Source organism: Fukomys damarensis, unplaced genomic scaffold (assembly GCF_012274545.1).
Source record: "Fukomys damarensis isolate Sample0158 unplaced genomic scaffold, DMR_v1.0_HiC HiC_scaffold_17, whole genome shotgun sequence".
Classification (NCBI taxonomy): domain Eukaryota; kingdom Metazoa; phylum Chordata; class Mammalia; order Rodentia; family Bathyergidae; genus Fukomys; species Fukomys damarensis.
In genome coordinates this window covers 71,671,258-71,694,606 of record NW_022900929.1, presented here as the reverse complement: position 1 = coordinate 71,694,606, position 23,349 = coordinate 71,671,258, and the positions used below count along the sequence as shown (strand labels likewise).

The 23,349-nt window shown below is 44.2% G+C and overlaps 1 long non-coding RNA gene across 1 annotated transcript in view; it reads left to right on the top strand.

Annotated features, from left to right (window-relative positions):
- The first annotated feature begins 5,358 nt into the window (after positions 1-5,358).
- LOC104867977 overlaps positions 5,359-23,349 on the top strand; it is a 20,261-nt gene continuing 2,270 nt past the window's right edge. Inside the window, exons 1-2 of the long non-coding RNA XR_002025634.2 lie at positions 5,359-5,485; positions 9,421-9,516. This is a non-coding gene — a long non-coding RNA (uncharacterized LOC104867977). The remainder of the gene's footprint in view (positions 5,486-9,420; positions 9,517-23,349) is intronic.

The window sequence follows — 23,349 nt, the reverse complement described above, 5'->3', positions numbered from 1 at the left end:
GAGAGAATAGATTCATTCATAGGAAAATGGATACATATTGAAGATATACTCCTAAGTGAAATAAATAAGTCCCACATGTGTAAATACCAAATAGTTTCCCTGGTGTGAATATTCTGCAACAATGCATAAGATTCTAATAAGATTACTGACATTTAGAAATGGGAGGAAAGGAGCTAAAGGTGTAGGGAAGGTGTGATATGAAGGGGAAGAACAAAAAGGGAAAAGAAAAAAATGTGAGAGAATGAAAAGATGAAAATAAAGTGTTTGTAGATGGGGAGGGGAGGAGGGGGTGAAGGGAGGGCAGAGGTAAGGGAAAAAAATGAGAATCAAGACTTGCCATGTAAAGGTACATGATCCCAACAATGAATGTAACTGTACTGTATCCCTAAATGTACCAATAAACTCAATTAAAAAAAAATTAAAAATATATATTCTGGATAGTAGACCTTTGAGGAACAGCTGGTAAATATTTTCCCCATGTCTCTTCACTCTGTTGGTGGTTTCTCTTGCTGTACAGAAGTTTTTGTTTTGTTTTTGTTTTTGTTTTTTTAGGAAGATGAGATCTCAGTTGTTGATTCTTTGCACTACTGAGGTTTAGTTCATGAAATCTTTTCCTATGCCAATGTCTTCAAGAGTTCTACTTAATCACTCTTCCAGTTGGTTTAGTGTTTTACTTTAATATTTAGATTTTTGATCCATTTCAATTTTAGTTTAGTGCACAGTGAGAGATGTAGGTCTAGTTGTAATCTTTGGCAAGTTGAAACCCAATTTTTCCAGCACCATTTATGAAGAAGGCTCTTTCCCCCGGTGAAGGTATTTGGCTCCTTTGTCGAAGATGAGGTGGCTGATTATGTCTGGAGTTGTTTCTTCATCTTCTAATCTGTTCCACTGATCCTCAGGTCTGTTTCTTTTCCAGTACCATACTGTTTTTATCACAGCAGCTTTGTGATAAAATCCTATATTTCTTTTTGCAAACTGCAGAAAACCATACCACATGCACACAAAATTCTGCATATCTGTTACATAGGCAAACCTATAGAAATCTGGGGCAATTTCTGGTCCCATATCTGCCTTAAATTGCTTATAAAGAAGCACAGTCTAGCAACAAAAAAGCAATTTAAAAAAACTCTAAAAGGCATGGAAAATAGGAAAGAAAGCTAGTCTTTGCTTACATCTGGAGAGGCTTTAAAAAAGCCGAATGTTCCGTGGGAATCTGTACTTGCTGTCCCAGAGACCAGACTCCCGAACGTTCTCTCCGCTCCCTTCAGCCAGTTGGTCGTTCTTTACTGCTTTGATTGCCTTCCCTGGCTAGGCCACCTCTGCTTCTCTCAGTCCTGATCTCTTTCTTTCTCTCTCTGTTCTCATTCTGTTGTCACAACCCACTCCCGCATGCACGCTGGGGAGGCAGGAAGGAAGAGCGAGAGTGCAATAAGAAAAGCAAGTGTAACATAACATAATGCACCTCATCCGCTCATATACCCTGGTGCTGCCGCTCGGGACTCACCTGGTCGTTGTGCATCGTAGTGAAGGATAAGTAAGTGCCTAATGAGCTGGTGCTTTGTCGTAGAAAAGCCACACTTCTGGGCATCCTTGGATCAGCTCCCAGGAATCCAAAGCCCCTCTAAAAAGCCCTTTGGTAAATCACCATCACGCTCTGATCTGCATTTTGCAGGATCATTCCCTCCCCCAGATGTGTGAGCTCAGCCCCAGCTGTTAGGCTCTGAGGAGATCGAATCGTAGCTGGTCTAAGAGCGAAGTGTGGGGGACAGAACTGATCTTTCTGGAGAGAGCAGCTGGCCTTCACTAACGACAAATGTCAGTCGAGAGGGATGCGGCTTGTGAGGAGTGAGGGCAGCTCTCCTTCAGGACAGTGTCAGAACCAGTCCTCTGGTCCCTTGAGGCTCACTAAGGGACCACATGGGACAGTGGGAAGCCTCTCAGACTCGTCTCTGATGTGAATGGCACACATGTAAACAAAAGGGTGATCAAAAAGTGTAGTGTATGTCTAAATGAGAAAAAATCTAAGAGTAAAAGACACATTGCTACGAATCTCCCTCAAAATATTGCCCCTCTCTCAAATCACACTTATCCCACCCTTCTTGCTACTTTCTGCAGCTGCTCTGAGGTACTCTTTTGTGAGTGTCTTCCCAAGGTGTAGGCAAAAATGTGGCGAGGGTGGCAGCCAAGTGCCGTCTCACAGAAAGGCAGGTTCACAAAAACGTTACAGTGCATCCTCCTCCTCTTTGTTCACCAGACCTGGCACTGTACAACTTCCGGCTCCTCCTCAAACTCAAAATGACCATGAAAGGGAAATGTGCATTCAAAGGGAAGAGGAACACTTTGAAGGGGGGTTCGTGGCCATATGTCTTTTACCGTAATAAGTTTTTCTTTGAACACACTGTATTTTTTATTACGCTGACACTATGACTGTGTTGCATGCGTACAGACAATCCGGGGGAGGTTGTCGGTGATGAATGAATTCAAGAAACGTGCCTTCCTGTGAGCTTACGGGAAAATGAATACTTGGTTTTGAAGAAGGAAAAGGGTAGAGTGAGGAGACTCAGGGTAGATGGAAGCTGGCCGGAAGAAAGTTGCCCATGCAACATGAGGCCCTCCCTCACTCGAAACATTAGACCTGGAGGGACTCAGGAAGGAAGACAGCAGGAGGTGGGCTGGGAACAGGTAAGGAGGAGCCCTGGCAGCCTGAATGACGTTCTGAGCAGTTGCGCCAAGACACAAATAGGGGCAAAGGCTAGGCGCTTCCCAGGCGGACTGGCTGCCTGTGTCTGAAGCTCTGCTCTTCTCCTAAGCAGGAAATGTTCCCAACCCTCCCTCCACGAGCGGAATTAAGAATGAGGCTACTGACCAGGGTCAGGTGAAGACATTTAAAGCAAATGTATCATTGCCATAAAAAACAGAAGTACCGATTCTGCAAAATAAAACTTGTTTGCTCTTAAGAGAGTCTCAAAAGATCAATATAGAAATTCAGGAACAACAGAAAAGGAGCAAAAAGATCAAGAACTGGGCGTCAGCCAGCAGGGGTAACAGAGGATACAGAACACTGTGCACTTGCAAGGCCCTGGAGAAACAGTCCTTTAAGAAGAATGTCAGAGTGAAGGGATAAAAATCAGTGCATATCACACAAGTAAGTCATTTTAAGTGTTTTGAAAGAAAAGCTATGCAATAATAACTTCAGTAATTATCAGGCAGGGCAGATAGACAAGACTGGGGTTTTCTAGCCAACTTTGGAGACCAGACAGCGTGATCAGTTTTGACAGTAAATCGGATGGCAAGAGAGGATGTGGAATTAAAGGAAATGTCTGAAGGCCTTTTGTCTTTGCTGATTTCCCTACTGTCAAGAGAAACAGGTTTTCATAGATTTATTTATGACCTTGGTCTGTAACCTTCCCCTGCTCTATTTTTTGATCTATGTCTTAAAATTCTTGCTTTTGATCTATGCTTAAAAATTTTGCTTTTTGATCCATGCTTAAAATTCTTTTTGAAATTTCCTGTGATACACAGAACCATAGGAGTTGAGGGGGAACTGGCTGTGGAGTGTTGGCTGGGGATGTGTCTCCTGATCCAAGGCCACTAGACTTCAATAACTGGACTCAATACCCCCAGAGGGCCAGGCAGGGTCTCCTATGCCTGTACCCATGGCACCTAGCACGGTGCCCAGCACCACACTTGGCAGGCTGTAGCGCTCAGTCCTTGTCGTTTAACTTTAGCTGAATCTAAAGACTCAGGCTCTACATGAGAAAGTCAGGTACTATTTACTGTTTCAAAAATGCAGACATACATTTTATAAAATCAGGTAGAATCCTTTTTTTTTCTTTTTTTCTTTCCTTCCTTCCTCTTCTCCCTTCCTAGTTTCCCTTTTCATTTGAATATTTTCTTCCTATTTCACAATATCTCGTACATTTTAGTCCTTATTTACACCTTCAGTTTCTCACACCAAAGAGACAATACAATATTTACACATGTCCAATTTATTTCACTTAAAAGTCTGGTCTCAAAGTGTATCCATTTACCTAGAAATGCCTCAGGTTTGTCTGTCTTTATGGCTGAATAATACTCTTTTGCATATATATATAAAAAAACACACCTCTTTAATCCACTCTTCAGTTGATGGGCATTTGGGCTGTTTCCCAGATTTAGCTATATTACAAACGGTGCTGCTATAAGCATGGGTGTGCATATATCCCTGTGGTAAAAATCCAGTGGAATTCTAAGAGAATGAACAACAGCCACCAGGACTGCCTAAAATAGTAACAGTACTGTCCTCAGGAGTCAGAAAATAAGAGGATGTGGCCAAGAGGAAAATGTGACATTGATTTTGAAAAAGGAAAGATCCTAAAGATGACAACTAAATGATAATATTAAACTAGGAGGAGAACTCTGGTTTTTCCAGGAGAAGAATGGAGTCCTACTCTACACAGAAGGCTCTTATAATATGTTGTCATCTGATTGCTCTTGCGAATCTGTAAACTTGGAAGGTACAGAAGAAAAACATTTGATGAACTTTTCCATGAAGTCTGGCCAAAATGACTTCAGTTACTTTGGTAAGAAAATACTCAACATCCTTTAAGTTTTATTTTTATGATTCCGCAGGGGAATTTCAGCAGAGAACTGTGTCGTATACAATATAATATTTGAAAGTCTTAAACTATTGACTTGGCAAAAATGATCTAAAAGATTCCTTAGCCAGTTACTATTTGCACTTGTCCAGTTTTCTAAATGAAAATGGCTATGTGAGGAAACCCTTCCTCCACAAATCACTCTTGCTTACCTTGTTTCTAGCTCTCCTCCCATGGCGCTATCACTGCATGCTTACCTGTCTCCTCCACCATACGTGGAGGCCCAGAATGCACAGGTAAGGCCTCATCCTGAGCTAGACTTCCCGTACTGTGTACAGTGCTAGGACCTAACAGGTGTACCATAAATACTGCCACACCTATGACTAAGACAAAAGCGTGGCCAGCAAGGTACAGAGGTTCATGATAGGAGGAAGACTACAAGCCAAGTATCTGCAGATGTGTTTGTCAGTTTACAAGCACAAATAAAGGCCTATTGTATTTTGTTACTGGTAGCAAATTGTTAGTTATACATTTCCATTGATGATTTTGTTTTTAAATGGAAAGAGTGACCTAGGTTCTCAAGACTGATTACTGGCTTTGATTCCCCTCCATTTCAAAATCTCCAATTTTACACAGACCACACCTAAGCTCTGCCTTCTGCTATCCCTGCCGCTGTATGGTCTCTTCCCACCCTGACTCAGATGGGTCTGTGACTCACAAATCAAGGTGGCCAAGGTGGCAGTGGGGTTTTCAGGGTGATGTCACAAATGGCACCATCAGTTCCATCTTGCTTGCTGAGAGGGAATCCAGGTGTCATATGTTAAGGACACTAAAGCAGCCCCATGCAGAGGCCACATGGACAGAGCCACAGGTCTCCTGCCACAAGCCAGTGCCAACTGGATAACCATGTAAGTGGAAACAAACCCTCTGACCCAGGCAAGCCTTCACCAGCTGACATTTTTGTACCAAGGAATGAACTCAGGACCTTAGAAACGTGAGCAGGCAAGTATTCTACTGCTGAACTTCACCTCCGATATCTGTTGTTTTTTAAATCTTGAGATAGAGTTGCCCATTCTGGTCCCTATCTTGCCATCTTCCTCCCTCAGCCTCCCAAGTAGCTAGAATTATGGCTGTGCATCACAGGCCCAGCCAGATTGACTTTTTGTTTTTTCTTCTGTGGCGCTGGGGATTGAACCCAGGATATTCAGACTGAGCTACATACCCATCCTTTTGTTTGTTTGTTTGTTTGTTTGTTGAGACAGCATCTCACTAAGTTGCCCAGATTGGGGTCAAATTTGAAATTCTCCTGCCTCTGCCTCCCACACTGCTGATATTAGAGGCATTCAACACCATTTTAGGCTAAGAACTGGTATTTTGTGCAATTTCAAGTGAGATCAGAGCTAGAAATACAAAACGGCCTGCTCCCAAATTCCTGACCCATAGAAACTGTAAGAGATAATTAATGTTTATTGTTTCAAGTGGCTATGTTTTGCCAGTAATTGGTTATGCAGCAATACTACATTAACCTGACCCCCAGAGCCTCTGGATTCCATCTGGGACTGGCCAGTGGGCGGAAAGTGAGGTCAGCGTGTCCCTTTGAATTCTCCTCTGGTCCTGCTTTTCTTCCATGGAAACCGCCACTCCCCGCAAGAGCCCCCGGGGTTTCCAGGCCTGCAGCTCTCTGCACGCCTGCATCATGAGTGCCTTGGAGCCTTGGGTGTGGGAGGAGACATTGCAGTTGGCTTTCCTGACCCCATGCACAGCTCCACAAGTAGTCCCTCCAGTCTCCCCCAAGTTCTGTGCCTCCTTCTAGGCGTTCCCAGAAGTCCTTCTGTAGAAGAGGATATTTGGACGGGACGATCGGAGGAAGTGAAAGATGCCTCCCTAAGATCTGGGGAAGAACTGTTCATCAAGGGCAAAGTCCCTGAGATTGGCAGATGGGTTAAGGAAGGGCCAGGGGGCCGATGTGGGTAGAACAGAATGCACAGATCGGAGAATACATGGGTAAGAGGAGGGGGAGGTGGTAAGGGACCAAACTGGGTAGAATCTTGTAAGTCGTGGTTATACTCCTTATATTTCGAACATGATGTCCAACCGCGGGGTGGGTGGGGCATGCTCTCAACAGCATGACCTGGTCAGGTTGTGTGGGAAGACCAGGGCATACGTAGACCAAATGGAAACTGGGAGAACAATCGGGAGGCTTTTGGGGAATTCAGAAAGATGTTGCTAGGGTTAGGATGCCAGGTAATGAAGTCAAGGAGAAGAGATAGATTCGGGGTGTATTTTTCAAACTGGGGGGCGGGTATTTTACAAGGAAATAAAGATTAACATTCAACGAGTAACATTCAGATCTCCTGGTCTAGAAGGTATGGCTGTTAGAAGCCTTTTAAAAGTCCAGAAGGGCTTTCTCAATTTTAGTTGGAAATGTGATCAATTCCTGGGAATTGGACTCTGTGAAGGGGAGACTATATAAATCCAAGAGCCAGATCTGCTTGGGGCAGGGGAGAGGGGGATCTTGTCTTTTACAAAACATAACGGGTGGGAGCTTCTGCCCCACAGAGGACTCTGATTATCGTCGCTGTGAAAGGTAATCTCGCTGGTTAACCTCACTTGACTTCCTTCTCTGCAATTTGAAATCCAACTACCTTCAGCCCCACAGCAGATGCCACAGGAAACTAGGCTTCCGCTTTTCTTGGGAGAGCAGCCTGTGCCCCACGTCCGCAGCCCTGGCTCCTCTCTTAGCCTGAGACAGCTGCACCCCTCCCAACTCAGACTTGTTCTCCTTCCCCAACGCCGCCCTGCTGTCCTCCTCTGCGGACCTCAGTGCGCAGGCGTACAGATGATGTCCCTCCCTCCTGTGCCCAAAGGCCTGAGCTGAGGGAGAACCTGCCTCCCTCCCAGGTCTTCACACCACTCACTTGCCCTTAGGGTCTACAGCGGGCCCTGGGATGCCAAGGCACAGACCCGTTTTGAGGCCAACAGGAATGTTGTTGTTGTTGTTGTTGTTGTTGTTGTTGTTTTCCTAGTGACCTCTGTCTAAAAATTCTGTAGGTTTCCTGAAAGGGACACAGCCTACAGTGATTAAATGACGCCTCCCATCCCCCTCCCGTTGCCATGGCAACCCAGGATGACTGATTTCCGGGTTGCCATGTCAATGCAGTGGGATCCCAGCCACTGCACCACACAAAGACGTCAGTAAGAACAGTGAGAAAACAAAACACAACACACACACAAACGCACACACACACACACACACACACACACACACGCACACACGCACACACGCCAAAAATCATATTTGAAAAGACAATTTTGTCACCAACTTTCTTTTCTCACACCAGAGAGGAAGAAAGGAACCAATTGTAAATAGAAATAGTGCTCTTCCTGAGGTGGGCGGAAGCTGTCTCCCACGTTGAAGGGAAGACTGGGGGGAGAGGGGGAATTCCCAAGGAGTTGGCATGGTGACAGCAAGACAGATGCCATTCTCAGGTAGCTGAAAGCCTTCAGCAATCAGCCAGAGTTCCCACTGAGAGGAAATGTGAAATATTTAACTGGAGTGGAAGAATTAAGTTAGATTCAAAACAAAGCAAGAAAGTAGATTGCCTGAACATTTTTCAGAATTATTTCATTTGTATAATTTCAAAATTTTAGTATTGATTCCAACATTTGGCTGCTGTTGAATTTTTGTTTCTATCCAATAACTCTGGAGGGCTAACAACAAAATGCAGCTATTTTTCAGTTGTTTTTTTTTTATTAACTGGTAATATACTGACAAAACTGCATGCCAGTTCATAGCCTGGAACATGCCAGAACATAGATCTGTGCTTCATAATATCCATGAAGTGCATATGTTGTAAAACATATTTGTATTACTCTGAATACATAAAACTAAAGTTGTTGATAACTCAACTCTTTGATTTTTCATCATTATATCTCAGAGACAAATGATTTAATTTGAATGTTTTTCCTTTTCCAAAAAATGTCTTGAGGATTGACAAATACTTCAAACATTTCATCCAGTTGGACAGAATTTCTGTAGGTTTGCTGAGATTCACAGAGTGCTTTATATTAATGTTGGCAGGTCATGCTTAAACATATGTATTGTCAAAGGTGCCAGTAGCCATGAACTCAAGCCTCTCATGTTTTGTAAGTGCTGGAGCCCTGATACCTAGAGATAAAGCTCAACTCAAGGGACTATGGAGAACAAAGAGGTCCAATCCAGGCCCTGTGACTGGCATTTTTCACTATGCTTTCCAGCACTCACCCCTTCCCCATCCTAAAGCCAACATGTCCCCAACAGGATCAGTAGGTGCCATACACGGTAGAGTCAGGATGGAGAATTCAGAACTCAAATAATTTTGTAAAAATCTTAGGTTCAAGAATGTCAGCCAGGTTCAATTTGTACAGAACTGGCCAGGGTTGTTGATATTCTGATATCTGGGGCAACTCTAAGAGGATTTTCTAGAAAATATGGTGTTTCCCCAATTTAATTGTCCCTGAGCAGGGTCTTTACAGAACTTCCCTTAACTCTTCAGAGCATACTTTGAAAAATGTTAGGCCAAATCATCTCTAAAATCTAAATTATAATTTAAAGACCTTCTATAGGTCTAGTGGGTAACATTCTCTAACAATAGTATGTATAAGAGATCCAATTTATTTCACCAAAGCTTGTGGCAGGGGGCAAAGAGGAGTGGGTAGAACAGAACTTGAATTTATGCCTCCTTCCAGTTGGGAGTCAGCTGGAAGATGCAGTGGGTTCTCTTCAGAGGGAACAGCAGGGATTAGAGGCCTTCTAATCTCAGGACAGTTCTTTTCAGTGGAGATTTCTGCTGCCTCCTTACAGGATGACCTTCCCCACCCAGCTGTGGAAAACAGGAGAATGCAGCGACCTCAGCTGAAATTCAACCACCACTGAAGCCTATAGAGAAAAGTGACAGAGGTAACCTTCTTCTTCACACTGTTATTATAAGATGAAGAGTTCCACGAGGCTTCTTTTCAGGTTTAGCCAAGACACACAAAAAAGGCAGAAAAGAAGTGCACTGTACAGAGAGCAGGTACTGAAAAGACTCACAGCAGCTCCTAGGAAAGGGGAAAGGGATCTTTTGTACCCCAAATTCCCTGGGTATCTCTCTCCTTCATGCAAACAAGGCACTGGGAAGGTCCTTCTGTCAAACACCCACTTGACATCACGTCATGCATAAGCTGTCCTATCAAGAAAACGTGTTAGGCTTCCTGTTACAAATAAATGAAGGACGGGGAATAGTGTCTTTTGATTGGTTGTGCCCACGTGCAGATGAAGGATTGAAAAAAGCATCTTCTGATTGGTCGCGTGAACAGCACCCGATTCAAATGAATGGTAGAAAAATAGTAAGTTTCTGATTGGTCCAAAACACCATTTTTCTAATTGATTCTGTGGAGAGGGCTGACGGCATCCCTCTAATAGGAGTATTCATCACCCTGGGTTGTCCTGTCTTACTAGGAAACCATAAGTAAGAAGGGGACATTGTTAAAGAGTGAGCCAATCTGCTCCTACCTCAACTAGCCTGTCTTAGAGTGAGGGAAAGAGGTTTGAGTCAAATACATTGTGGTTTACAGGACCAGGATTTTTCTTTCTTTCTTTCTTTTTTTTTTAACCAAACACAAGTGGCTGAAGAGTTATAACAGAATGAAATATTGTTACAGGACACTAGTGCTCAGAAGGAAAGGAGAGCTGATGGGAAACACAGTCGGTGGCAGCCATTTGTAAGATAAAATTAGCCCATGTGTTTATTTACTTCAGTGGCTTGAGCATCTTCACACTGTTTGGGTAGCTGGGACAGCCATGTAAACGATGTGGGAGGGGGAGGTGCAGAGGGAAGAGGACACACAGAGAAGAGACCAACTGACTGCCTAGGTTACCAGTCTATGTAAGAAAGATGGCAGCAGTGGCTGAGGATGAAGACAAGAAGGGCTGAGTGGGCTGGGGTAACTGGAGGTTTGGAGGCTGGGGTGGTACAGAGTACAGCTTGTTTTGTGACCCACAAAAGATTTGGCAAAAGATTGGAGTGTATCGGTGGGCGGGAACCATGGGCTGAAGAAGTAGGGCAGGGTTGGCTGGGAAGTGATGGTCATGACACTTCGGACAGCTCAAGGAAATGAGGACTGTAAGAGATTTTAGTCAGAGGGTTGAATAGGTTTGCACACGGGTAGACAGTGAAGGAAGCGGGGTGAAGACAAGAGCACAAGGACAAGCTCCAAGTATTTGAATGTTTTCATAGTACCGCGTGGTCTGGGCTGTCTGGGGGAGGCAACTAGAAGAACAAGAAAGAATAGGTCAGGCTTACTCCCAAAGGTAGATGATCAGGCCTCTGTTCTAACCATTCAGCAAGTATTCATTTGCATGAATACAGAAGCACCATCTTTTCCCTCCCTTGCCCCTGAAGACCTTCCCTGTGACTTCGGGCAAGGAATGCATTGATTAAAAGTACCTGGAACAGTGAAGCTCATTATTACTTTAATTGGGTTGTTGGTCTCTTCTGCTTTATAATAACACCAGTGGGTCCTTCTCTACCTCATCTCCGGCTGCTGCCTGCAGGCCAACCAGATTCCCAGCATCAATCTCCAGAGGGAAAGAAAATCTTTTTTTTTTTTCTTTAATTCTGGCAAATGACTGTACTCTGTGAAAAAGGGTCACACACAGGGCCATCCCTTTGGCAGCAGGAGCTAAGCAACCATCTTGTTAAATATCTCTGGCCCCTGAACAACTCTGAAGGGGCCTAGGAAAAGCCACTCTCCCTGATGCCTCAGCTCAGAGCCCTGCGCTGCTGAGAGGGAAATCCCGCCTGTCATTCACAGGCTCAGTTATTCGGGAACAGTCACAGCTGACTTTCAACTCAAACCACCTGCTGCAGCTTTAGGAACAGGTCTCCAGCAGCTCTGAAGCCTTGGCAGTTGCACTTAACCTGCTCTTTGCTGGACAGCTGCCGAAGATGCAGAAAGAAGAAACGCAGTGAAATGGTCTCATGGAAGCCCAGGAAAGAGGTCTGCTCTCTCCTCTCCAAAAATAACACCTACTAAAAATGGATCTTTCAGAGAATTTACTTCAAGCCACCAGATTCAGACTAAAGGATTGTAATTGTACTTCTCTCATGAATCTGTCTAGACCAGATATCATCAGCACAAATGTCTTCTATCTGAAGGAGTTTTTAGTATCCTGGCTCTGAATAGGTGGATTTTTTTTTTTTTTTTGAGGATCTCAATTTCATTATGGTTTTGATCAGGAAAGGGCAAATAAGTATGTTTGTTTGTTTGTTTGTTTGTTTGAGACAGGGTCTCACTGCATACATAGTTGAGACTGACCTGGAATTCACTATGTAGCCCAGGCTGGCCTCAAACTCACAGCGATCCTCCTGCCTCAGCCTCCGGAGTGCTGGGATTACAGGCGTGCGCCACCACGCCCGGCCTATGGGCAAATAAGTATGATAATATGGTTGTCATTTAGGTTAAACAAAAAGCAGGCCTTTTAGAGTTAGGAAAATAAAGTACAGTGAAGTAAAAACTCAGTTGCTCAGAGACCCAGAATATTTTCTTTTTGGGACTTTCTGCATTGCTGTGTAGAAACAGACATCCTGTGTTAAGCACGTTTGTTAAATATGTTGATGTATTTTTCATGTATAGACTCTTGGACACAATTTATTCTTTTTTCTTTGTCTTTAGCTTGTCATGAAGGTCTCACTTGTTACTGCACAGCTCCCAAGAATAGGAAGTCACAGCATCCGTTCCTACCTCTGTGTTGGGAGTTACATCTGTTCATCACTATAATTTACTGATTCCTATAGTGATCTTTCTCATTTGCCTTTCCTCCTGATCTATTCCTTCCATGTACCTTGAGGTTTTGTTTGCTTGCTTTACTTCCTTTTAATAGCTCTGATAAGATATTACTGTGGACTTTGAAGCCAGCTTATATGGGTTCAAATCCAGCCTCTATCGTCTACTGGCTTCTCTGTGGTTCAGCATTCTTGTCTGTAAAATGGGGATGATAATTGTATCTAAGGCGAGGATCCTTTCCTAGATTGACACAGAATCATGCCAGTTTCTTTCTGGTGGATCCTCTAAATATGGAGTCCCCACCCTGGCCTCACACCAGAATCCCCAGATCCCTGAGCACACTGCCCACTGGATTCAGTCAAGCTGCAAGAGGCCGGGTGCTGCCCATCTTTGGGTGAGATTTGGGAACCACTCCTTGACAGTGTGGGACTCCTGTGGTGTTGTCCTCCTTCTTCCTCTTCCTATAGCTGCCCTCCATCTTACTTTGTTTGTCTCACAATGGCAAGTCTCTGGTTTGAAGAGTTTAAGTATTTTCTACCTACCAAATTTAGAGAGAACGCTATGTAGATCTCTCCATAGAACTATCCAAACTTCCTAACTGACCAATCATAGTGTTTTATTGACTCTGGGTTTGGTTCTTGGTCACTCCTGAAGACTCGTCTGTGATCTCCAAACTTGGAGGAAAAAAAATAACCACGTACAGGTTCCAGTTAATCTGCTTGCCGTGGTGGATACAGATATACTTCAGGCACTGTGCATGTCTGTAACAGAACCTGTTTTTGTTGTTGCTTGTTTGTTTTTTGAGACAGGGTCTCACTGTGCAGCCCAGGTTGAATTTAAGACCCTCCTGCATTAGCATCCCAAGTGCTAGGATTACAGCCTGCACCACCACACCTGGCTGGGAACCTGGTTTTATCTAGGTGTGTTCCTGCAAGGGCTCCCTTTAGCAACCCCACAAGGCAGAAGCAGCTTTCTTCTGACTTGTCATCCACTGGAGGGAATGACATTAGCGTCTCGTCAGCCTTTCATCTGCAACCATTACCCAGCCCTTGGCTCTTGTCTCCCAGCTGGCTGACAAGCTCTGTTTTCAGTCACCAGGGAAGGCCTCTCTTCCATGTGGCTCTGAGCTCAGCAGGGAAGCTGGTGGCAGGCAGAAGCCAGGCATGCCCAGGGACAAGACTAGGGCAGTGTGGGCTCCCAGTTATCACAGTGTGGGATCACAGCCTGGCACATCCTGGAGAGAATATATATGTATATATATATATGTAGATCTAGGCTGTCCCCCAAGCATCTTACGCATTCAGAAGCAAGGACTGTGAAATGTAACTGGATCACGGGAAAGCTACAGTCATGGGTAGATGAACCCACTGTTGAGTTCATAGCGCAATGCGCTGTGAGGAGGCGGGGCCTGGCTGGAGGAGGTCCCTCGGCTGTGCCTGGGTGCATTCTTGTCCTCAGCTCCTCCCTTCTCTGTCTGCTTCCTGGTCGCTATGAGACGAGCAACTTTCCTCCACCACCCCTTACCACCACGCTCTTCCTGGTTTTTCAGCCGGCCAGCCATGGACTGAACGCCAAAATCTCCTCTTACAAGTTGTTCTTTGCCGCAGCGACGGGAAAGCCAGCTAATACAGTACCCTACTCCTAGACGAAGAGAGCAGAACTACCTGAGGCCATTCTTGCTTCCCCATCTCCTGCCAGGCCTTCAAAGGTCCCTTTCTCCTTCTCTAAAAGCTTCAGCCTTAGGTGTTTCTGCACGATGCCAACATTCTGAAAAGCATTTTATCTGCTTTTAAAAATGTGTCCATTCTGGATATTGTTCAGAGGGTGAGGACCGTGGGACCGTGTTTGCATCATGAGTGTGTCAAAGGGATTCTCCTGAGAACGCTGAGTAGCTGAGACATCTGTGTAACCTATAAAAACACTGTCTACCCCACACTGCTCATGGCGCCACCAATATGACTGTCATAAGCGGGAGGACCTGGCAGGACAGTGGCAGCGGTTCCGATGGTTTCACTTAGCGTCCCAGCAGGTGGGAAGCAGATGGCTGTGATGATGGTGTTCCTGCTACCTTTTCTAAAAATCAGTATGGGTGCTGTTTATGTCCTTTAAGATCACACCCTTGTATTCTTTCTTCTGAAATTCGACAAATAGCAGCTTTCATTCCTTTGACTGGTGGCTTCTTGAACACTGTTACATTTTTTTTTTCTTTTTCTTTTTGGTACTGGGAATGGAACTCAGGTCCATGGGCTTGCGAGGCAGGCGGCAGAACCATTGAGCTAAATTCCTAGCCCTGTACTGTAACATTTTTGAGGTGGCCTGAACCTGTAGGCTCAAGTGACCCTCCTGTCACAGCCACCCAGGTAGCTGGAGCTACAAGTGTGTGCCACTATGACATTAATTTTGTGTGTGTGGTTTTTTTTGTTGTTGTTGTTTTGAGACAGGGTCTCACTATGTAGTTGAGACTGACCTGGAACTCACTGTGTAGCCCAGTCTGGTCTTGAACTCACAGTGATCCTCCTGCCTCAGCCTCCCAAGTGCTGGGATGCGCCATCACGCCCACCTCATGACATTAAGTTTCAACAGACATTTCCACCTTAGTGTAAAGAGGTATTTGGATTTTTTCCTAAAGAACAAATATAGATGGGTAAACATGATTTTGTTTGTATTTGTTATCTTACTCTACTCTGTACTTTTAGATGGATTCTTTTTGCCTCCATAGAGGTAATGGGTTGTAAGAACAATAAGATATTTGGAGAAGTTAAAGTGATTTATGTTACAAAAAATGTATGAGCCAAGAGGGACTAGAGAAGATTTGAAGGAGGGAAAGAGAAGCTATCGAAGGAGGAGATGTTTGTGGAATGCTTAGAAGAGAAGGGAGATTTGGGGGTGCTGTGCACACTGCTATGAGGAGGGATTTGAGGTGAATTTTTCCATGGTGTTCTCACCAGCTCAGACCCTCTCTCTTCAAAGTCCCACAGAGCTGACTACTGTGTTTATGTGTTCATTTAATGTTTTTATAACGTAGCACCATTCCCCACAAATTGTATGCACTTCACGCTCCATAAATGTGACTCTCGAGTGCGTCTACAGAGAAGGAAGTGGATGATGTTAAGAAAAATGTTCCAAACCTCAACAGACAGAAAGATGACTGTGAGGCTTCCACGTCATGTCAGAACCCTGCTTAATAAGACTCCCTAGAAGCCAGCTGGATTCAGAAATGTGTAAAACTGTCCAACTTACTATTATTTATTCAGCCATTTTGTACCCTTCCAGGGTAGCCATTAAACCGTGTAAAAAACTAACAAGATACATGCGTTTTTGCCTGTCACTGTAGACTGCATTTATCCTCCCCCAAATTCATGTGTTGATGCCTCAGTCCTCAATGTGATTGCATTTGAAGAAGGAACACTTTTTATTTCATTTTTATTTTTAGCGCTACATGTTTGCACTATATAATGATTACATTCATCGTGGGGCGTTGCCTCAAGTACATAAAAACACCTTATTATTTCATTCCCTCCCCTCACTCCTGCCATCTCTTTGGAGAAGGAACCCTTAAGCAAAGGTCTGGAAAGGGTGTATTGCAGATGCCAAAGCCTTAGGGCTGGAATTGCCGGGCACATTTGAGTGCTAGCAAGAAGGCCACTGTGTCACATGAGCAAAGGACAGTGGTAGGACACAAGGTCAAGGAAGAACAGGGCAGAGAAACACATTTTGTTGTCAGGCCTCCCTGGGCCACACCAGAAGTCTTTAAGGATTTTAAGTTTTTGAAGTAAAATTACAAAGTAGGAAATTTACGAAGACTTTTTTAGAGGACAAGAGATGCCATCTATTGTTTGAAAATGATTACTTTGGCTGCCATGAGACTTGACTGGAAGGGGCCAAGGAGGAAAGCAAAGACACTACTTAAGAAGAAGTTATTTCAATAATTCAGGTCACAAACATTGGCAGCTTGGACCGTGGTGAATTAATTGCAGCAAGGAAGAGTGGTCCGCTTCCAGATGCATATTGAAGCTTTGGCCAACAAAGCTTGCCAATAGATTCGATGTAGAATCAATCTAAGGTTGAAAAGCTGACATGTGAATGACTGACTTTTGACTTGAGCAATGGGAAGAAGAGAGTTTCTATTTGCTGGGCTAGGAGAACTCCAGGAGGAACAGTGTGAAGGTGAGATCAGGCGCTCTGTTTGGGACACTCTACCTAGAAGACACCTGATCACCATCAAGTGGAGATGTCCAATAGGCAGCTGATATGAGACTGGAATTCATGTGAGCGGTCTGTACTAGAAACATGAACTTGGGAATCATCAAGGCCAACATGGTATTTAAACCCATGAGAAGGAATTAGCTCAGTAAGGGAGCATGGACAGAGCAGAGGTCTAAAGAATGAGTTCTAAAGAACTCTACTGCTTCAGAGTCAGTAAGATGATGAAAAGCAACCAGCGAAAGACTCTGAGAAGGAGCGGCTAGTTATGGAGGAGAAAAAAAATAGGAGCTTGAGGAGCCTTGGGAGTCAAAAGGAGAAAGTACACTGAGAAGTAGGGCATGATGATGCACTAGGAAGTGCTTCTGAGGGGTCCAGCAAGATGAGCTCTGAGGACCAACCCCTGGGTTTAGCAGTGGACGCCTCTGGTGGTCTTGAAAGCTAAGTTGTTGCAGTGGTGCGGTCGAAATCCTGGGAAGAATGAGCTTAATAGAAAATAGGGTTGGTGATGACAGAATCCGAGCTAGGCGAGGAGAGAACAGGGGGCTGGGGGCTGATGACAAAGTGGAGGGGACCGACAGCACGTAGGTGTGTCAAAGAGCTGCCGGGATGAGAGGATTTATGGAGTCAGAAAGATACACTAGACAACGGACGGCGGGTGAGACTGATGGACACAGGGCATCTAGAGATCCCACAGGAGCGGACAGCTGAGCCAGGGGAGGGCAAGGTCTTAGCAAGCCCGACAGGCTGGGCCGCAGAGGAAGCAGCTATCCAGCCAGCATAAATCTCGCTGCTCAAATGAAGCATTTATAGCTGGTGTTCCTTCTTCTGATCACAGTCTTTGCCCGGCCAGTTGTTACCCAGAATTCCTGGGGCGGGGGTGAGGGAATCGCCATTGTGGACATTGACTACCCTGAGAATCGTGACAAGAGTGTTTGGAAGTGCAACAGTGCACTGCGAACCCTGAGGGATGTACGGGGGCCTGCAATGCCTGCACGTTAAAACATGAAGCAGATGGAAGCGAAAAGGCCTCAGCGGTCTTATCACCGAGCCCCAGTGATGACCTGAGGAAGGATAAAGACAGGTGCACAGTGTGAGAAGGAGTCTTGGAGGAGGAGAGGAGGTCCTCAGGCAAACCACAGCAGGAACAAATTTCTACAGCCTTACAATTCAGTCTTGGATGAACCCAGCAGTTTTATTGGTCTGTAAGCCAGGTAACATCTCGTGGCCATTAGATGCTTAATTCATACCTGTGTATGTGCTGCAGACCCCTCGGTGTGGCCATGAGTCAGACAGAAATCGTCGGCCGAACTACTCAGCCCGACCAAAATAACAAAGAGCCAGTTGTCTTCTTTTGCCATTATCTCTTTGATTTATTCCTTCCTCCCATTCGCCTCCTTCTCCCTTATTAGTCAGAACCAAGATAAGCAGTATTTAAAAGTTCTTAAGAGTCTTCTGGTTCTACTTTTCTAGAAACTGGGCTCTGGAAGCATTTTGAGGCAGGCCCAGCTCCCTCTGCGTGGGTGAAGAATGGAGCAGAGACCCAGGTGTGTTGTCCACGAGAAAGTGCCCATCACCTTGAGATGGCTTCACAGTGCCTCGGGATGCCCTGCTCATCACAGAGCATCCTTGCAGGGCACTGTGCTTTCCACATCCTGACTCAGCTCCCCTGGGACACCCCCTCCACCTTCCTATACCCAAATATCTGTCCTGGATGATTTATGCCTTTTCTGCAGTGTTTTGCTCCCTCTGATTCTTTCCACCCTCAACCTCTCCCCTCAAAGTCCTCCCTCCCCTCCAGCCCTCTTCGGCCACTATTCCACAGAAAACAGATGCTTCTGCTCTTTCTCACAACGTCCTTGTACCAACATTAGTGAAAACCTACCTTTTCCAAATATGCATGGTCTTTTGCTTTCTCTCCAGTGAAGGCTGCTGTTTCCCCTCCATGCCCCCAAACAGGAAATAGGGTTTGGGATCAGGATTCACTTAGTTCCCTAGCATTGCTTTCCCTCCACGTATAAAGAGCTCTCCCTCCATTGGTATTTCTGCCATTTGAATGCGTCCACCATCCCTCTCTCAAAAACACTGGAGACATAAGCACGTGATCTGTAGCCCCAAAGCCTGACTCACCTCTCAGGCATTTACACATACAGATGGGTGACCAGCCATCACATTATCCTGTACTGCCCAGAACTTTTCAAAGCTCAAAACTGAGTCAGGTCTAGTTTGCAAATGCGTGATGCCGAAGGACATTGGTTCCTCTGGCTTCCTCACTGACACCAGCTCTCAGAGGGACCACTAGAACTGGCACACCTTCTTTTCCTCCTAATTCAGCAGCTGCCAAACTTCAAGGGGCATCAGAATCACCTTCAAAAAGTACTTATAGCCGGGCGTGGTGGAGCATGCCTGTAATCCCAGCACTAGGGAGGCTGAACCAGGAGGATCGCTCAGACCAGCCTGGGCTACACAGTGAGTTCCAGGTCAGTCTCAACTACCTAGTGAGACCCTGTCTCAAAACAACAACAACAACAACAACAAAAAGTACTTATATCTGTGCCTATGTTTCCCTCCAAGGAACTGTGGTTTAATTCACCTGGGATGTGGCTTAGGCTTTGGAAATTTTAAAGAACCCCCAGGTGATTCCATGTACAGGTAAATCTGGAAACTGCTGGTCTCGATACCTTATAGCTTCCTCTCCCACCTGTACTGCAGTGTCAGCCTCACCTCTAAGAAACTTCCAACCCATTTCAACCCACTGTTCTCGTTGTTCCTAAACACGAGGCTTTGTGTGTGGCTGGAGAAATCACAGGACAATCACATGCCATGACTCATCTAGCGGTACCTCATTCATTGATCTTTTAGCTGATGGCTAGTGATGTTGGATATTTTCTCATATAATTCCTGGCCATTTGTGTTTCTTTTGAGAAGCGTCTGTTCATTTCATTTGCCTATTGATTGTACTTGGTTCCTTTGGTGTAAGTTCTTTATTCTGGATATTAATCACCTGTCAGAAGAGTTGTGGGCAAGCTTGTAACTAATCCTTTTTCTCTAGTCTCTATCTACTTGGGTGGGAATTCCAAAACCTCACCATTCTAATTCCAATCCTGGAACTCTTCTGATGGCCTCATCTCCTGCATCATCAAGTAAAACGGATTCCATCGGGCATGACCTTGTTCTGGTTTTTAGCTCAACCTAAGCACTAAGCTAATCCAAAGCAACTCTTTCTTCACTCTAACCCCTTCATCTCAGATGATGACGTTCCCGGTGCCTCCACCCTGCCCTCACATCAAGGCGTGATAAATTTGCCATCATTGACCACAGGCTCCTTCCATGCACCTGCCACCGTCATCTCTCTGCTGATTGGACTCCCCTTTCCCTCTTTCCTTTACTGGACTCCTGTCCACAACCTAGCATCCATTTGTCAGCTCTTGCTGCACACTTACAGCTCGTTCAGAACAAGGCATCTTCCAAATGTCTCTTTTAAAGGTGCTCAAATGTGATGCTCCAAATTGGTTTGCTTTTTCAACCCCCTGCCTCATTATGTGGAAAGAGGGCTCCACTCACTCTGTCAACATATTCCTCTTTACTTCTAGAGCCAAACTTTGCTCAGTATGCTAAGCACTAATGAGAAAGCCACCCGAGGAGCATAAAACGTTCTATTAATGATGCTTTTGCTTCTGGTATGAATGGGTTGCTCAACAAAAGCTGTTCACACAGCTCCTGTCAGCACAGTGAAAGAGCAACGAATCCAGCAATCCTATGGGAAGACATTTGTCTGGGGATTTGAGGGTCTCCTATCCGCATAGTGACAGCTCCAGCAGAGACAGAGAAGAAAAACACTCCACACAAAGGAAAACGACCAAAACACCAACAGGATGTGCAGTACAGGAAGGAAATCAACAAAGCAGTCAGAAGACTATGCAATTTTGTGTGCTCAACTAATACAATTACATAAGGCTTGGTTTAGGAAGTGTGCTTGCATTGGTACTGTGACCCGAGAGTCATGCTGGGTCTCCAGTGCTAGGTGACAAGTAGCGGATTTCTTTCCCTGTGTCTTTGAAAAATCTTATTAGTTCATAACAGAATGCTATGCTACTATTGCTTCTATTCAAAAAATTAAAGTACACCAAGAGGGATAATGGTCAAAGCTTTGGTACTAATATTTTTTCATAAAATATATTTATAAACATATTTGTATGATATATCATGCATATTTTAATATTAAATATAATAGTTGTGCCATTCGTCTTTATTGTCAACTTGGCTAGATAAAGAGACTTGCGGAGAGGTGAGTGGATCATGGGGATTGCTATGCTCCTGCGTGGATTCGTTCACTCGTGCTCGGAGCTGGACGTGTTGTGTGAATTGGGACCCTGATGGAGGGTGGGTCACTGGGGTTGTGCCTGTGGAGGGTGAATCTCCTGCTGGCATCTTCCCCTGTGCTCTGCTTCTTGGAAACCATGAAGTGAGCAGCTTGGCTCCACCACGCTCTTCCGCCGTGATGCTCCGCCTTGGACCCAGCCACTGTGAAAAACAGCCAGAGCAAACCTCTCCTCCTTTAAGTTGCGAGTGTCAGGTGTTTTGTCCCAGCAACGGGAAAGCCGCCTAATATACATAGTACTTTTTTTTTTTAACTTTGGCATAATATAGAAGCCATTAATAGCCAATGCATGCTATCCAAAATAAATAATAATTTGGATCTTGTCAGAATTTTAAAAAACTTTTGTGCTTCAAGAATTGTAATTAAGAAAATGAAAAGGTGAACCATGGAATGAGAGAAAATATTTACAAATCATACATCTGATAAAGGATTTATCTAGAATATATATATATAAAATATATACTACATAATAATGTGCATATATATATATATATACACACACACACAAATCAATAATCAAATATAACACATTTTTAAATAGGAAAAAGCTATGAATACATATTGCACCAACCACTATGGAAATCAATATGCAGATACCTCAAAAGACTAGGATTAGTAGTCCCATCTGACCCAGCCATCCCCCTGCTGGGTATCTTCCCAAAAAAATTAAAAGCATCCTACCACAGTGATATATGCGCACCCATGTTTATAGAGGCTCAGTTTGTAATAGCTAAAACTTGGAAACAGCCAAATTGCCCATCATCCGGAGACTGGATAAAGAAGATGTGTGTTCTTTTTTTTTTAATAAAGTGGAATACTACTCAACCATAAATAATGAGAGACTAGAGATAATAGATAATAGACCATGTTAAATAGGAAGAAAAGGTCTAAAGGGGAAGGGAGAATTGGGGGGTAGGGGAAAGGAAAAAATGCAAAGAAAGTCTTTGTAAATAGGAAAGGGTGCAGGGGTTGAAGGGAGGGCAGGGGAATGGAGAAAAAATGAGAACCAAGATGTATCATGTAAAGTTACAAATTCCCAATGATGAATGCCACTGTATTGTATACCTAAAACATACCAATAAACAATGAATAAAATTTTTATAAAATACATATTGTACCAAAGAAAATATAGGAATGAGGATAATAATGTGAAACATGTTGAACATCACTGGTTATTAGGGTAATGCAAATTCAAACCACAGTGACCCATTAAGGTGGCTATAATAAAAAAGACAGTAGTATGTGGTAGTAGGGCTGTGGAGAAATTAGAAGCTTCGTACCTTGCTGTTAAGGAAGTAAAATGATTCGGCCACTATGGAAAAGAGTTTAGCAGTTTCTTTAAAGGTTAAACATAAATTTATCATATGACTAGGCAATTCCACTCCTAGAAATTTTTACAAGAGAAATGAAAACACGTGTCCAATATAAAACTTGTGTGTAAATGTTCACAAGAGTGTTATTGACAGTAGCCCTAACTGGAAACTTCCCAGATTACGGCAGAATCAAATGTCCATTTTTAATTACCAGATATAAAACATGAATAAAGACTTTTGAAGCTCTGAACTCCAGGATCAGACATTTACAGCACAATGAAGAAGAGTCTTCTGGGAGCTTCAAGTAGTTCATAAAGATGGTCGGCCCAGAGCCAGGCTAGACTGCTGGAAGGACTGGTATTAACTCCCAGCTGCAAACATCTGTACTCTCCTGTTCTCATTTCTCCTTCCGAAGGAGAGGAAAGCCAAAGTCCTAGGTCTAAATCTGATTTAATAAAGTAGCTAACTCATTTTTTGCCTGGAACCAGTCACTTTTGCCATCATAATATAGGTTATGTCTGCAGCTTGCCTTCCTCATTCTTTTATTTTTTAATTGCAGTACTGGAGATTGAACTCAGGGCAAGGGCCTTCATGCCAAGGTACATCCCCAGCTCTTTTTATTTTTAATTTTGAGACAAGAACTCACTAAGCTGCTGTGATAGTTAACTGTTTTGTGAACTTGAGTAAGAAATGCCCCACTGATTGGCTTAGCACACTTCTGAGTGAGACTGAAAGGATTTACTGCAGAGGGAAGACCTAGCCTGCGTGTGGGTGACATCAGCCAATAGGATGGAAGCCTGGCTGGAAGAAAAAGGGGAAGAAGGGAGGCTCACTTCTGTTTCTTCAGAGGAGCTCCAGTCTTTGCCACTGCCTTGGACGTTAGTCTCTCAGGCACAGACCCTTCAACCTTCCAACACAGACTCTGGCTTCCTGATACAGATACACACAGCACTCTACAGCGAGATCAAAGCCTTTGGCTTTTGACTAGAACCCTTTTTCACTCTTCCACACTTGACTGCAGGCAGCCACTGTGAGTCTACCTTTAAAAAAAATGTGTGTGTATATATAT